General features: G+C 42.4%; 1 non-coding gene across 1 annotated transcript; it reads right to left on the bottom strand.

Moving 5' to 3' along the window:
• Positions 1–13717: 13717 nt before the first annotated feature.
• On the bottom strand, positions 13718–13798 carry TRNAL-AAG (transfer RNA leucine (anticodon AAG)). Its single transcript has one exon. It is a non-coding gene; the product is annotated as a tRNA-Leu (tRNA).
• Positions 13799–15053: the final 1255 nt, after the last annotated feature.

Raw genomic sequence — 15053 nt, 5'->3', positions numbered from 1 at the left:
TTTACGAAACAAAAGTAATCCCAGACCTTTTACACACATCAGGGGTAGATTTAGACGAATCTTATACGTCGAACACCGTCAGCAGGGGAGACGGAACGTCGGATTTCTGAACTTCGCCAGATTCGAGAGTGTGAGGCCTTTATAAACCAGATCTATACCAAAAATGGGGTTAGGGAAGAAGAGACTCGAAAACGGAGGAGAAAGGAGGGAGAAAGGACGTCAAAACGACGTTAACAAGGAGAGAAAAAAGTCACCAGAAAAATGCGCAGGCAACCGGGTGAAGAAGACGAAGTCCGACCCGAGGGCCAGATCCCGCAACCCGAACCAGACCCAATCACCTTAGATCAGCCTAGTACCCGACGATTCCCGTGGCCGAGTCGCTTCAACCCAAAACACGTAAGCCCAGTTACGGCCCAACCCGATAGCCTCAACACGAAACCCGCAAGCCCAGTCCAACGCCGACACGCCCAGCACAACCCACCTGCATTTTTCCTTCAGCCGGGCCGGCCTGTCACCCGCAAACGACCCATCACCCACGAACGGCCTGAGACCCGCGAGTAATCCGATAACCCGCGCCTCGACCTGAGACTCCTGCACACGCGTCGCCCTGTGATTGTGCCACGTGGCACGTCTGTAGCCCCGCTCCCCTCGAGTCCGGTGGCTTAATCGGCTCGGCGGCGGCTTATTTAGATCGGGAAACCTATTTCCAGCCTGTTTGTCACCATTCTCGGCTCTGTTAGCTTAACAGGTCTCGGCATAAGGGGCTCCCAGAGTATGCCCATGGGATAAGGAAAGTGGCCCAGCGGTGTGCGAATTAGCTGGTGAGCCCATATTGGCACGTATGGGCTGTGTGTAGAGTATATGGTACACGTCCACGATTATCCGTTAGGATAGCACCAGTAGGGAAAACAAAACGAAAGGAAAGATAGGTCCCATCATTTCATTGCATGTGATTGTTGCATAACCCCGATAGGGGGTCACTTACTGAGTATTTTAGAAATACTCAAGCCTCGTGCTACTTTACTTTTTCAGATAAGGACAAGACACCCATGTGACATCGACGGCGGCATCGTACACCCCGGGACCGTGGCACATGCATAGGGTAGTTGTTTTTTTTCATTTCATAGTCTAGGTTGAATTCAGTTTGCACCATTAGTATAGGTTAGTTTAGATTGAATTGTATTTCATAATAAACCATAGGGTACTAAAAGACATTCATTTCCGTTTTGTTTCTTTTCCTTTATTTCAATAATGTTCTTTTTCCTTCTTTCCCTTGTAATCATCTTCTCTTTCACGAGGTAATAAAAGGCGAGTGTAAGTCGCATTTATGAACAGGGCCCATTTAATGTATATTCCGCATTTCTAGAACCATGCCGCACAGAGGACGTAGAAGAGGTAGGAGAGGGAGAGGACGACCTCCTATTTGGAGAGGGGGAAGAGGAGAAGCCGATAGAAGCTCTTTCCAAGAGGGGTCGACTACCGGACCATATGCGTTTGTACCACCTCCTGAATATGCATCTCCCCCACAAACTATACCACCACCTGAAAACGCACCTCCCCCAACTGTACCACCTCCTGAATATGCACTTCCCCCATAAGTTGTACCCCCTTCCGAATACGCACCGCCCCCTCAAGCTGCACCATAGGTCGGGTTAGACCCCGCCACAAGGTTAATGTTGGAATCCCTCCAAACGACAATGCAAACCATGCTAGCCACACAACAGGCCACGTTGTTAGCTACGCAACAAGTCGCAGCAATGGCCACGCAACCAGCCAACGGGGTGGCCAAGCAACCCACCAATGCGGTGGCCACGCAACCAGCCAACGCGGCGGCCACGCAACCAGTGGATGCGGTAGCTATACAACCGGCCAACAACCCGCATCTGGATAGGGGTGCGAGTTGGTTAAAGGATTTCAGACGGTATAACCCCCGTTCTTTTGTCGGTTCAAAGGAAGATCCCATGGCAGCTCAGATGTGGATCGCAAACATGGAAACGATCTTTGAATCAATGAGATGCCCTGATGAACATAAGGTGGCGTGTGCGACGTATGTATTACAAAAAGATGCAGAAGTGTGGTGGTCGGATAATAAACAAAGCATCAACTAGGGTGAGGGGATTACTACATGGGAAACCTTTAAGGAAGCCTTTCTAAAATATTATTATCAAAGAAAACCTGTATAAAGAAACAATAAAAGTTTAACCATTTAACCCAAGGTGATTGCACGGTGGATCAGTATGATCATGAATTCATGAGATTAAGAAGGTTTGCACCGTCATTAACTGATACTGAAGAGAAACAGACAGAAAAATTTGTGTTGGGATTGAACCCGAAGACCCGCCGCATGTTGGAGGCTTTTAACCCAAAAACCTATGAAGAGGCCCTAAGGACGGCCAAGGCCCTAGAGGAACCCCCAGAGGAGAAAACAACGGAGCCAACGGTTGTCACAGGGAGGAAACGCCCTGTCGAGGTCGAAACCACAGAATTCCAACCACCGCTCTAGAGACCTCGATATCATAGTAGGCCACCTGCTCCACCCCCAATAGCCCGATACCTAACACTGGAGAAGCCCCTGTGCCGTAACTGTGGAAAACATGTTGGGAGATGTTTGGCGGGCTCAGGTATGTGTTATATCTGTGGTCATGCAGGTCATGTGGCTAGAACTTGCCCTACAAGGAGCTCGAGAAATCCAAGGGAACCCCTTAGAGGACCGGTCATTCGAGAGCTCACCATACAAACCCGCCCACAGACCAGGGCATATGCAACGACCAGTAAAGAGGTGGGAACGTCTGGCACCGTGGTGACAAGTACGCTTTCTATCTTAGAACACTTTGCGTTGACATTGTTTGATTCTTGTTCTACCCATTCGTTTGTTTCCTTACCATTTGTTAAACAAGCAGGGTACGTAGTAGAACGTTTAATGCATGTATTGTCGGTCGGTACCCCAGCAGGGGTAGACTTAGTTACGAAAAATAGAGTAAAAGACGGACATGTGATAATAGCTGGACAAACCATCCACCGTAGACTTAAAAGTAGTGGATATGACAAATTTTGACGTCATACTAGGAATGGACTGGCTGGCCGAAAACTTTGCTAGCATAGACTGCCATAAGAAAGAGGTGATATTCACACCTCCAAACGGACTTACCTTTAAGTTTAAAGGGACCTTCACAGGTACCACCCCAAAAATAATATCGATGATGAAAGCGAGACGCCTGGTACAACAAGGGGGGTGGGCGTTTCTAGCTTGTACAGTAAACACAAAAGGAAAAAAAAAAAACCAATAGATACAGTATCCATAGTAAACAAATCTATGGATGTCTTCCTGGAGGACCTCCCGGGAATCCCTCCATCGCGAGAGGTAGACTTCGGAATAGAACTGGAACCAGGAACGGACCCATCTCTAAGGCCCCGTACTGCATGGCACCAGCAGAACTAAAACAACTTAAATCACAGTTGCAATTCCTATTAGATAAAGGCTTCATTCGACCTAGCGTGTCCCCTTGGGGTGCGCCAGTGTTGTTTGTCAAAAAGAAAGACGGCTTAATGTGTTTATGCATTGATTATATAGGGAATTAAACAAGAGGACGGTAAAGAACAAATACCCGTTACCCTGTATCGAGGACCTATTTGACCAACTGCGAGGGGCGACAGTGTTTTCTAAAATAGATTTTCGATCAGGATATCATCAAATTAAGATTAAAAATGAAGACATACCGAAAACAGCCTTTCGAACCAGATATGGTCACTACGAGTTTGTGGTGATGTCTTTTGGTCTCACCAACGCCCCAACGGTATTTATGGAATTAATGAACCGAATATTTAAGGAGTGCTTAGACTCGTTTGTGATCGTGTTCATAGACGACATCTTGATATACTCGAAAACGGACCTAGAACACCAAGAGCACCTTCGTAAAGCCTTAACTATCCTAAGGGAGAACAAGTTGTATGCCAAATTCTCCAAGTGCGAATTTTGGCTACGACAGGTTTCGTTTCTGGGGCACGTAGTGTCTAAAGATGGAATTTTCGTAGACCCCAATAAGATAGAAGCTGTCACAAAGTGGAAACGCCCAACAACGGTCACCGAGATACGAAGTTTCTTGGGATTTATAGGTTACTATCGAAGGTTTGTCCAGGACTTCGCTAGAATAGCCACGCCTCTCACCCAATTTACAAAAAAAGGTGTACCTTTCGTTTGGGATGCTACTTGTGAGGCTAGCTTTCAAGAGATAAAACAAAGACTAGTATCCGCCCTAGTGCTCACAGTTCCAGAGAGTTCTGTGGGATACGTGATTTACAGTGATGCATCCAAAAAGGGGTTAGGTTGTGTACTGATGCAACATGGCAAGGTTGTTGTGTATGCGTCACGCCAACTAAAGTATTACGAGAAAAACTATCCTACACATGATTTGGAGCTCGCAGCGGTGGTGTTCGCGTTAAAAATTTGGTGACACTACCTGTATGGCGAAAAGACCCAAATCTATACAGACCATAAAAGCCTAAAATACTTCTTCACACAAAAAGAATTGAACATGAGGCAATGTAGATGGTAAGAGCTGGTAAAAGATTATGACATAGATATCCAGTACCACCCTGGAAAAGTAAACGTAGTCGCTGATGCACTGAGTCGAAAAGATGTACACTCGTCGGCCCTCATCACAAGGGAGCCACGAGTGCGAACTGATTTCAAATGAGCTGACATAACGGTAGTAACCGAAGAAGTGGCAGCCCAAATAGCCCGACTGACAGTGCGTCCCACGCTTAGACAAAGGATCATAGACTTACAACGTGGGGATCCAAGCCTAAGCAAAATCCTAGACCAATTGAAAGTAGGCCTAGTGGACGAATTTTCTAAGTCAACAAATGACGGATTATTATATCAAGGACGTTTAAAGAATGAAATCCTAACTAAGGCACACAACTCACCCTTCTCGATACATCTAGGTGGAACAAAGATGTATCAAGACTTGAAACAACACTTCTGGTGGCCAAGTATGAAAAGGGATATCGCGGAGTACGTGAGTAAGTGTCTGGTGTGCCAACAAGTAAAAGCCCCTAGGGAGAAAAACGCCGAGCTACTACAACCTCTAAGTATACTGGAATGGAAATGGGAAAACATTGCCATGGATTTCATAGTATGCCTACCCAAAACATTAAAGAGCTATACGGTAATCTGGGTGGTCGTCGATCGTCTGACAAAGTCAGCTCACTTCCTATCGGGTAAGGCAACATATACAGTAGACAATTGGGCCCAACTGTATGTGAAAGAAATTGTGAGGTTGCATCGAGTACCCATGTCAATTGTGTCGGATCGGGACCCGCGTTTTACGTCGGTCTTCTGGCGCGGACTCCAAAAAGCAATGGGTACCCGCCTCGTCTTTAGCACCGCCTGTTGTTTTTCGACAATCAGCAAGGATAATCGGCAAGTGAAATCCTTTTTGGTGAGAGGAAATCGTTTGACGGGAAGTTGTTGGAAGAAAATAAAAATGCGAAAAATAACAGAGAGAGAGAATTGCTGAAGACTTTTGCTTAAAATGAGGTGAATATTTATTTATGAACAAATTCGCCTATTTAAATATTTAACTTATCCTAAAAAGGATACTAGAGTCGCCAACTAAATCTGTGCCACTTCCTACAAAATGACCATCTAAAAAGTTGGTAATCCATTCGACGTGTTTGTCAAATGGTCAAAGAAAGATATTCAATCAACTAATACAAAACCTCAGTTTTATCTAACAATCTCCTCATAAAACCTGTTGTATGTCTACCTTATAATTTGAACTCCGATCTCAACCCTATGGCTCATGTCCTCCAGACTCCAACTCTTATTCGGCCACCTCTTCTTCGAGCTGGCACGCCGCCAGTCAAGGTGGTTCACCTCTTTCTAATAGGTCCTCCATCCTCCGGTACCTGGCCGAGAGGCTGACTAGTTGCTCTATCTCCAACTCTAGGATGTAAAGGCGGTTTGCCGTGCACCGAACTTGCGTGAGCAACCTCGTCGATCATCACAGATTCTAAGTAGCTCGCGCTTGATGGAAGTGTGGCAGCCGACCTCATCGAGTTGACCCAGGCTCACAATATTAGCCTTGAGCCTCAGGATGAAGTAGACGCCGATCAGCTTGTGGTGCTTGCCTCCCTTGCCGACGAACAGGATGGTGCCGCGCCCTTCGATCTCGACACGGAGCCGTCGCCAATTTCATCGTCCCGCTAATCCCCGAGTCAAGCTCGAAGAACGTAGACTTGGCCCTGATCATATGGTTTGTTGCCCCCGTGTCGAGGACCCATCGCCGGTGCTCTTGCTGCTTGCCTCTTTCACCGATTTGAGCGAACACTCACTCCTCCTTCAGTTGAATTGGCTCTCCAGTTGGTGCCTTTGTTATACACAGTTGGAGCTCTTCCTCGGGTTTGACGCTCACCGGAGCAGTTATGCCATCGTTGATTACCTCCGTGGATTTAGAATCGGAATTAAGGACGTAAGGTAGGACTGATGCAGTCACCATGAAAAGAGCTGGCTCGTCCTCCCCGAATTGAGCCACATGGGCCTTCTCGGCAGTCTCCTTGTTCCTGAGCTTGCTCCAGCAATTCTTGCTCAGATGACCTCTCTTCCCACAGTACAAGCACTGGATTTGCCCGTCATCAGTCGGCTCCTTCTTTTGATCCGCCTCTTTCCCGCGAGATTTCCATGGCTTCTTACCGCCTTTGTGGCTGGAGGGCCCATTGCTCTCGCCAGTGTCTTCACGGAGCTTTAGGCGTGCAAGCCATTCCTCCTCAGTGAGGAGGACCCTCCTTGTCGACAGCTGAAGCGGTATATTTCTTTCACTGCTCGACGTTACGCAGTCTTCCGGTCACGTCAAACAATGTCTCAATTAAAATTGCGACTTGCTCGAGGTGATCAGGGACGACCTCCAGCATCTTCTTCATGATTTCTGTCTCGCTAATGCTGCCACTGAGAGTGGTGATGCTGTTGGCGAGCCCCGTGATCCGCATTGAAAAATCATCGATTTTAATGTCTCGATTTCAATTGCGACTTGCTCGAGGTGATCGGGGGACGACGAGCTACAGCATCTTCTTCACGATTTCTGTCTCGCTAATGCTGCCACCGAGAGTGGTGATGCTGTTGGCGAGCCCCGTGATCCGCATTGAAAAATCATCAACGGATTCACCGCTCCTACACTCACTGTAACACCAGACCCGACGGGATTGTCTCCAAGAGCTGATTAATTCCTCCCCTCCTAGTACCCCCTCTTCTCCTCTGAATCTAGAGCGTGCCTAACGCCTTGTCAACATTGGGTATTGATCACTCGCTCAACGACAACTCGAGACCCGTCATCATGACGTCGGCGTGGAGGATTGAGTGAGCCTGCTCAGAGAATGGACCCCACACGATGTGTGTATTTTTGCGCTTTGCATCTTCCTCTACTCGAACCTAAAACCTGTGCGTCATTAGGTCGACGCTCTAACCACTTGAGCTATTCAACTTGACTGTTGATAAGGTTGGCTCCTCCGCAATGATATACCACCGATGGCTTCAACCTAGCTTTGATACCACTTGTTGTTTTTCGACAATCAGCAAGGATAATCAGCAAGTGAAATCCTTTTCGGTGAGAGGAAATCGTTTGACAGGAAGTTGTTGGAAGAAAATAAAAATGCGAAAAATAACAGAGAGAGAGAGAATTGCTGAAGACTTTTGCTTAAAATGAGGTGATGATTTATTTCGGAATAGATTGACCTATTTAAATATTTAACTTATCAGTCACGTGAGTGACCAACTAAATCTCTGACACTTCCTACAAAATGGCCATCTAAAAAGTTGGTAATCCATTCGACCTGTTTGTCAAATGGTCAAAGAAAGATATTCAATCAACTAATACAAACGTGTCAAGCTAAATAAGAAAACCTCAGGTTTTATCTAACACCGCCTTTCACCCACCAACAGATGGCCAAACGGAACGATTAAACCAAATCCTAGAAGACATGCTTCGGGCATGTGTTATGGATTTCACAGGTACTTAATGGAATTCTCTTACAACAACAGCTTCCAAGCAACCATCGGGATGGCACCCTTTGAAGCGTTGTATGGAAAATGATGTAGATCCTTATTGTGATGGGACAAAGTAGGAGAACGAGAACTTGTAGGTCCCGAGCTGGTCTGCATCACCAACGAGGCGGTACAAAAAATTAGAGTAAGGATGCGCACCGCATAGAGTAGGCAAAAGAGCTACGCCGACGTTAGGCATAGGAATTTAGAGTTCGAAGAGGGGGACCCAATGTTCCTAAAAGTAGCTCCTATGAAAGGCATTCTAAGATTCAGACGAAAGGGGAAGCTAAGCCCCTGGTTTATTGAACCGTTCAAAATTTTAGAAAGAGTGGGTTCGGTAGCTTACAAACTAGCTTTACCACCTTCACTTTCAAGCGTACACGATGTATTTCATGTGTCCATGTTAAGGAAATATATTGCAGACCCTACGCACGTAATAGACTACAAACCTCCCGAAATCGAGGAAGATTTAAGTTATAAGGAGAAACCGTTTAAAATCCTAGCCCGAGAAGTGAAAGTCTTACGTAATAGAAATATAGGTTTCGTTAAGGTATTGTGGCATAACCACCAAATCGAGGAAGCTACGTGGGAACGAGAGGTGGAAAAAAGGAAAACTATCTCGAGTTGATCCACGAGTTCGAAACTTTCGAGGATGAAAGTTCTTTTTAGGGGTAGGTAATGTAATGGATCGGATAAAAAAAAAGAAAAGAGGTCGTCGGCAGAATCAAAAACGCTCGCACACGACCCACAAAGGGCGGCCGAAGGCTGGGATGCCACAGAACTCGACCCCGACCTTCAGCCACCCCAAAACGACCTACAAAATAGAGAAAAATGAAGAGGAACAGAAAAATCCAACAAAACTCCGGCGAGGCCAAACCATACAAAATTGACGTCAAAACATCCATTTTACGCAACAAAAGTAATCACAGAACCTTTTACACACATCAGGGGTAGATTTAGACGAATCCTATACGTCGAACACCGTCAGCAAGGGAGACGGAACGTCGGATTTTCAAACTTTGCCAGATCTGGGAGTGTGAGGCCTTTACAAACCAGATCTATACCAAAAACGGGGTTAGGGGAAGAAGAGACTCAGGAACGGAGGAGAAAGGAGGGAAAAATGACGTCGAAACGACGTTAACGAGGTGGGAAGAATTGAAAACTAGTCACATCCACTATAGTTGACAGCAACACGCCTTCGACAAACATGACCGTGACATTCTTACCCACTCAGTTGGTTGACGTCTTTGTCAACCAACCCTTTGTGAACTTAGCGATGTAGGATAAGGTTGACTTCAAGTCTCTCGATGCGTTTCTAGTTGATCTCAAATTAAAGAGCCTCTTCTAATCTACCAAGAACTATTGAAAATACATTCTTTGTTCGTCAAATCTTCATGTCTTATCAGCTAGAATCTCTCCTACTTCCTTCGTAGCAGGAGATCATGCTGCCTTCTTGTGCCTAGTGTTTTCCTTGTTAGGATAGTAATGCTTCAAGTACTGACATGGACAATAGGGCTAGTTTGCATCCATAAGAGAAATTGAATCATTTATGATGTCTTCCCGACCTTTTTATGACTTCGGCTGGTCCATAGTATTTTTGCACCACTCGTTGGGTTTTTTTGCTTTGAAATCGAAGTTGATCTAATCTTATCGTGATTAGAACTCTTTCTATATTGGAATTGTTGTGGCCTACTTTTTCTATCCGATCTTCTCTTCATTCGTCTAGATTTTTTCTTAAGTAAACATGAGTTACTTAAAAAATTTGTCTCCACCCTTGAATTAAAGTGTTGGTTTGGGATCTCTCTAGCATTCAGGTGATCACTCATACCCGCCTTTGCTGGTCTAATAAACTTAACTTTCAACAAGTTGTTTAGCTATTTGGGCGTTTAGGAACTAGTCCATCCAGCCTGTACCCCTGTATCTGACCCATAACCGCAACCCCATCTATCAACAAGCAGCTATACTACCCCTGTAGTGCCATGCGTGAAAATGAGTGTAGAACTCCCTTGCACCATGTGAAGGGCATGAATGCTATTTTATTCGTTTGACCTTTGTTTGATTATTTTTCATCTCAATTTTGATACTAACTTTATTTTTACGTTAATTAGGTTTCATAAATGAATTTTTGTGTTAATTACGACCTACAAGAATAAAAGCAAGCTCAAAAAGGCACACTGCATCCTTATAAGTAGCCACCTAAACTTTAGGTAAGTAATATTTGTAGGGATTATTAGGATGTGCTAGCATGCAAGTGTTTCTTACGTTAGGTTGTCAGAATATGCATGTTAGGACTACAAAAGAGTAATTTTGGATGAGAACGCATTGTATGTATGATACAGAAAATTATCGATATCCCCTAGTGTAAGATTTTGGGATGCATGTTGTTTTTTAGAATTTTTCGTAGTGATAGAAAGAGAATATGCATGACTAAAATATCATATGAGTAATATGGATGAGTATACTACTTAAGATGTAAGAAGTTATCAAAATTATCTATTATGAGATTTAAGATAAATTTTGTTTTAAATGCTTTCCATTGTGTAAGAAAGGAGGATGCACTATAGTGATATGTGTTCTAGCTTCTGGTTGCTCGGTGATTGATAGGATATCTCACTAATAAACTTGCACGAATATTTTGATTATGTATATCATGCATTAGGTGTTTAAGAGAATAATCTTCCTAGCAAAATGTGTACAAGAGAACCAAGTTAAGACTAGAGCATAAAAGCTAGAGCGATTTTGAGCCAACTCAGGTCAGTACATTTTCAATTGACCAAGCACTCTGGGATCATAAGGAGCAATCAAAGATTTAGACCTGCGTGCACCCAGAGTATAGATTAGCCGATGAGCTAGTCTTAAACGTCTTAGAAACAATAGTTGAGAATAAAACTATATAGACATCCTAAGAAGCTAGAAAATCTTCATGGCACCCAAGAAAAAATTTGAAGGACTTATGAGATCACTTGTAACATGAATAGATCATTGTGAGGAGTCGTTATCATGTGTAGAGTAAACCCACTTTGAGTAGGGACAGGAGACTACGTAAATAGTTAACTTGAAGTGTCACTATTTGTACGTGGAATCTAACGTCAAAACTGGCTTCGAAGCGGCCCAAGATGGTTGGAAAGAGTCATAACAGCAAAAACGGGATCCAAATAGTAAACCCAAGAAATGCACTTAATATGAGTCATAGTCGCACCTAACCATGGATGAAGGGGCGCAAGTTAACAATTTCGATATTTCTTTTTCTAACCCAAATCAACATAATTGTATTAAAATGGATGCAATTTGAATAAAACGAATCTACTTGCCAAAATAGTTTCTTCCAATAGACGATCTTTCCTTCACAAATATGGACGGAACTAAAATTACACGTCTCTTCTCTTGTGAGAAAAAAATCTCTTAGAAAAACTTCCTCTTCAAATCATTGTTTCAAGAGTTTTCCACAAATCTTTGATCTTTTGTTCAAGTCATAGCAATGAAGATCTATCGTGTGAAAATTCGTTTGGCTAAACATAAGAAGTCTTGAAATTTTGCTAAAACGTTCTCTATGACCTTCAAATGTTTGCTTGCTTAACTTGATTTTTTTATATTTGATCCCAAATTTATTGTTTTAAAGAGTTTAGAAATCATATTCTTGGATTAGATGATGAATAGCTCAAGCATATCAGACTCAACTTCAAAGATTAAAGATCTCATGAAAGAGGTTCAACAAATAATAACAAAATTGAAGCTCGACACTTATGCCACTTTTGAATAGTTCAAACACAACACTATCATATTTCGAGCGTTCCAAACTATCAAAGTGCATAGGATAGAAAACAAAATAAATGAATATCCATAATCACCCATCCGATTTTGTATCTCTAGTTCTTCGAGAACTTTGTCGAAGATTGGATGCTTGTTGAGTGATGCTGCAAAAACGACTATTAAGGGGGAGATGAAGCCAATGAAGATTCTATTCATGAATTCAGCCTCTTCTATTGAAGATTGTTGGGAGAGAAATTCCACGTTGGTTAATTAAAATGGTGATTATGATTTATAAGTATTGAATACATCTCTATTGGTATGAGGTCTTTTGTTGAAACTAAAAGGAAAGTCATGAGAGGTTATACTCAGAGTGAACAATATCATACCATTGTGATGTTCGTGATTCCTAACATGATATAAGAGTCATGCCTCTAACTTAGCCATGTCAATAGAATCCTCAAATGTCGAACAAAGAAGTTGTGGGCCTCAAAGGTGTTGTCAAACGTAACTCAAATGTCGAACAAAAGGTGTACTTTGTTCGAGGGCTCCAGAGAAGGAGTCGAGTCTCGATTAAGAGAAGGTTGTTTGAGGGATTCATAGGCCTTAGGGGAGGCTCTATGGTGTAATTTGTTTGAGGACAGAATTGTTTGGAGAGGAGTCCCACATTGACTAATTAAGAGACTGATTATGGGTTTATAAGTAATGAGTACATCTCCATTGGTATGAGACATTTTGGGGAAACCAATAGCAAAGCCACGAGAGATAATCCATTCGTATTCTTTATAAAGAAAAATTAATCCATCGGTATTCTTATATACCTTAGAGTGAACAATATCATACCATTGTGATGTTCGTGATTCCTAACATGATATCAGAGTCATGCCTCTAACTTAGCCATGTCAATAGAATCCTCAAATGTCAAACAAAGAAGTTGTGGGCCTCAAAGGTGTTGTCAAACGTAACTCAAATGTCGAACAAAAGGTGTACTTTGTTCGTAACTCAAATGTCGAACAAAAGGTGTACTTTGTTCGAGGGCTCCAGAGAAGGAGTCGAGTCTCGATTAAGAGAAGGTTGTTTGAGGGATTCATAGGCCTTAGGGGAGGCTCTATGGTGTAATTTGTTTGAGGACAGAATTGTTTGGAGAGTAGTCCCACATTGACTAATTAAGAGACTGATTATGGGTTTATAAGTAATGAGTACATCTCCATTGGTATGAGACATTTTGGGGAAACCAATAGCAAAGCCACGAGAGATAATCCATTCGTATTCTTTATAAAGAAAAATTAATCCATCGGTATTCTTATATACCTCAGAGTGAACAATATCATACCATTGTGATGTTCGTGATTCCTAACATGATATCAGAGTCATGCCTCTAACTTAGCCATGTCAATAGAATCCTTAAATGTCAAACAAAGAAGTTGTGGGCCTCAAAGGTGTTGTCAGAATCCTTAAATGTCAAACAAAGAAGTTGTGGGCCTCAAAGGTGTTGTCAAAGGTGTTGTCAAACGTAACTCAAATGTCGAACAAAAGGTGTACTTTGTTCGTAACTCAAATGTCGAACAAAAGGTGTACTTTGTTCGAGGGCTCCAGAGAAGAAGTCGAGTCTCGATTAAGAGAAGGTTGTTTGAGGGATTCATAGGCCTTAGGGGAGGCTCTATGGTGTAATTTGTTTGAGGACAGAATTGTTTGGAGAGGAGTCCCACATTGACTAATTAAGAGACTGATTATGGGTTTATAAGTAATGAGTACATCTCCATTGGTATGAGATATTTTGGGGAAACCAATAGCAAAGCCACGAGAGATAATCCATTCGTATTCTTTATAAAGAAAAATTAATCCATCGGTATTCTTATATTAAACATCGGACCAAATATAATATAATTGCTAAATCCATATAAGGAGCCTGAAGAAATTTCTCAAAATAATTGTTGAGAGTGGGATTTGAACCCACGCCCTTTTGGACCAGAACCTTAATCTGGCGCCTTAGACCAACTCGGCCATCTCAACTTTGATGCTTGGAAAAAAATTAATCCATTTGTATTCTTTATAAAGGTTTAGGGATCAAAAGATAATATAATTATTAAATCTTATTAGGATCCCACAAGAAATTTTTCAAAATTATTATTGAGAGTGGGATTTGAACTCCGGTCCTTTCGAACCAAAACCTTAATCTAGCATCTTAGACTAACTCCAACCTTAATAGTCAAATTCTAGACATTAATGTTCACATATTTCTTACAAAGGTATAGGAATGAAAATAGATTAGGGATGGGCTAAAACATTAAAAGAAACAAAATACCTTAGACCAATTTGGTCATCTCAACTCTAATATATGAAATGTCCATGTACTTAATGTAACAATTAAAGAATCTACCTAGGCCTATACGGAATTGTCACAAAGTCATTCAACTGTTGAGGTTGCATGAGGGGACGAGAATCAAATATGGAAAAAACCTTGAAATTTAGATGAAGATTTGTGGAGCTTCTATACAAGTCAAAGCTGGTGATCTTTGTTAGGATCGCACAACAACGCACACACTCGATCTAGATGAACACAAAGAAAAGGATAGAGAAAATTGCAAGGAGAACTCTGGCTAAAAGAATTTTTTATTGATGACTTCAGGTATGTACAACAAGAGAGAGTACAGAGAATATAAAGTAGATTTCAAAGCTTTACTGGACGGGATATATATGGTTCAGTCTACTAAATATAGCTTTACCAGATTTAACCATCTACTATATATAGCTATGTACCATATATAGCTTTACCGGATATAGCTTTACCATATATTGCTTTACCAAATATAGCTTTACCGGATATAGCCGTTGACCAAGCTATAAATACAGAGAGCAGACTCCATAACTCAACAATTCTCCCACTTGGAGACTGATCCTACACCATACCAATTAGGGCTTTGCATAGCTTTAATTTTCCAACATCAACACATTTTGTCAACATGTCTGCTGGATTCTTTGCACCCTCTATCTTCTCCAAACACATATCACCTTCTTCCACTAACCTGCAAGTGAAATGGTACCAACGGAGAAAGTATTCCTCACTTATAAACCCATGATCATCCACTAAATTAACCAACGTGGGACTCACTCCCAATAATCCTCAACATTTTCTAGCCAATCCCCATTCTCATCCCCAATTTCATCAATTTGGTTATATTTGCGATTTTTTTTTTTTAAGTATATTGAACCTTGCTCATACCTTCCTCCATTATGGGTTTTTACCCCATATTCTATGGAAAATTGT

The sequence above is a fragment of the Cucurbita pepo genome, chromosome 20 (assembly GCF_057944985.1).
Source record: "Cucurbita pepo subsp. pepo isolate OVF chromosome 20, ASM5794498v1, whole genome shotgun sequence".
NCBI classification, from domain to species: Eukaryota; Viridiplantae; Streptophyta; class Magnoliopsida; order Cucurbitales; family Cucurbitaceae; genus Cucurbita; species Cucurbita pepo.
The sequence above is the reverse complement of the archived record's forward strand: the minus strand, read 5'-3'. Positions and strand labels throughout refer to the sequence as shown.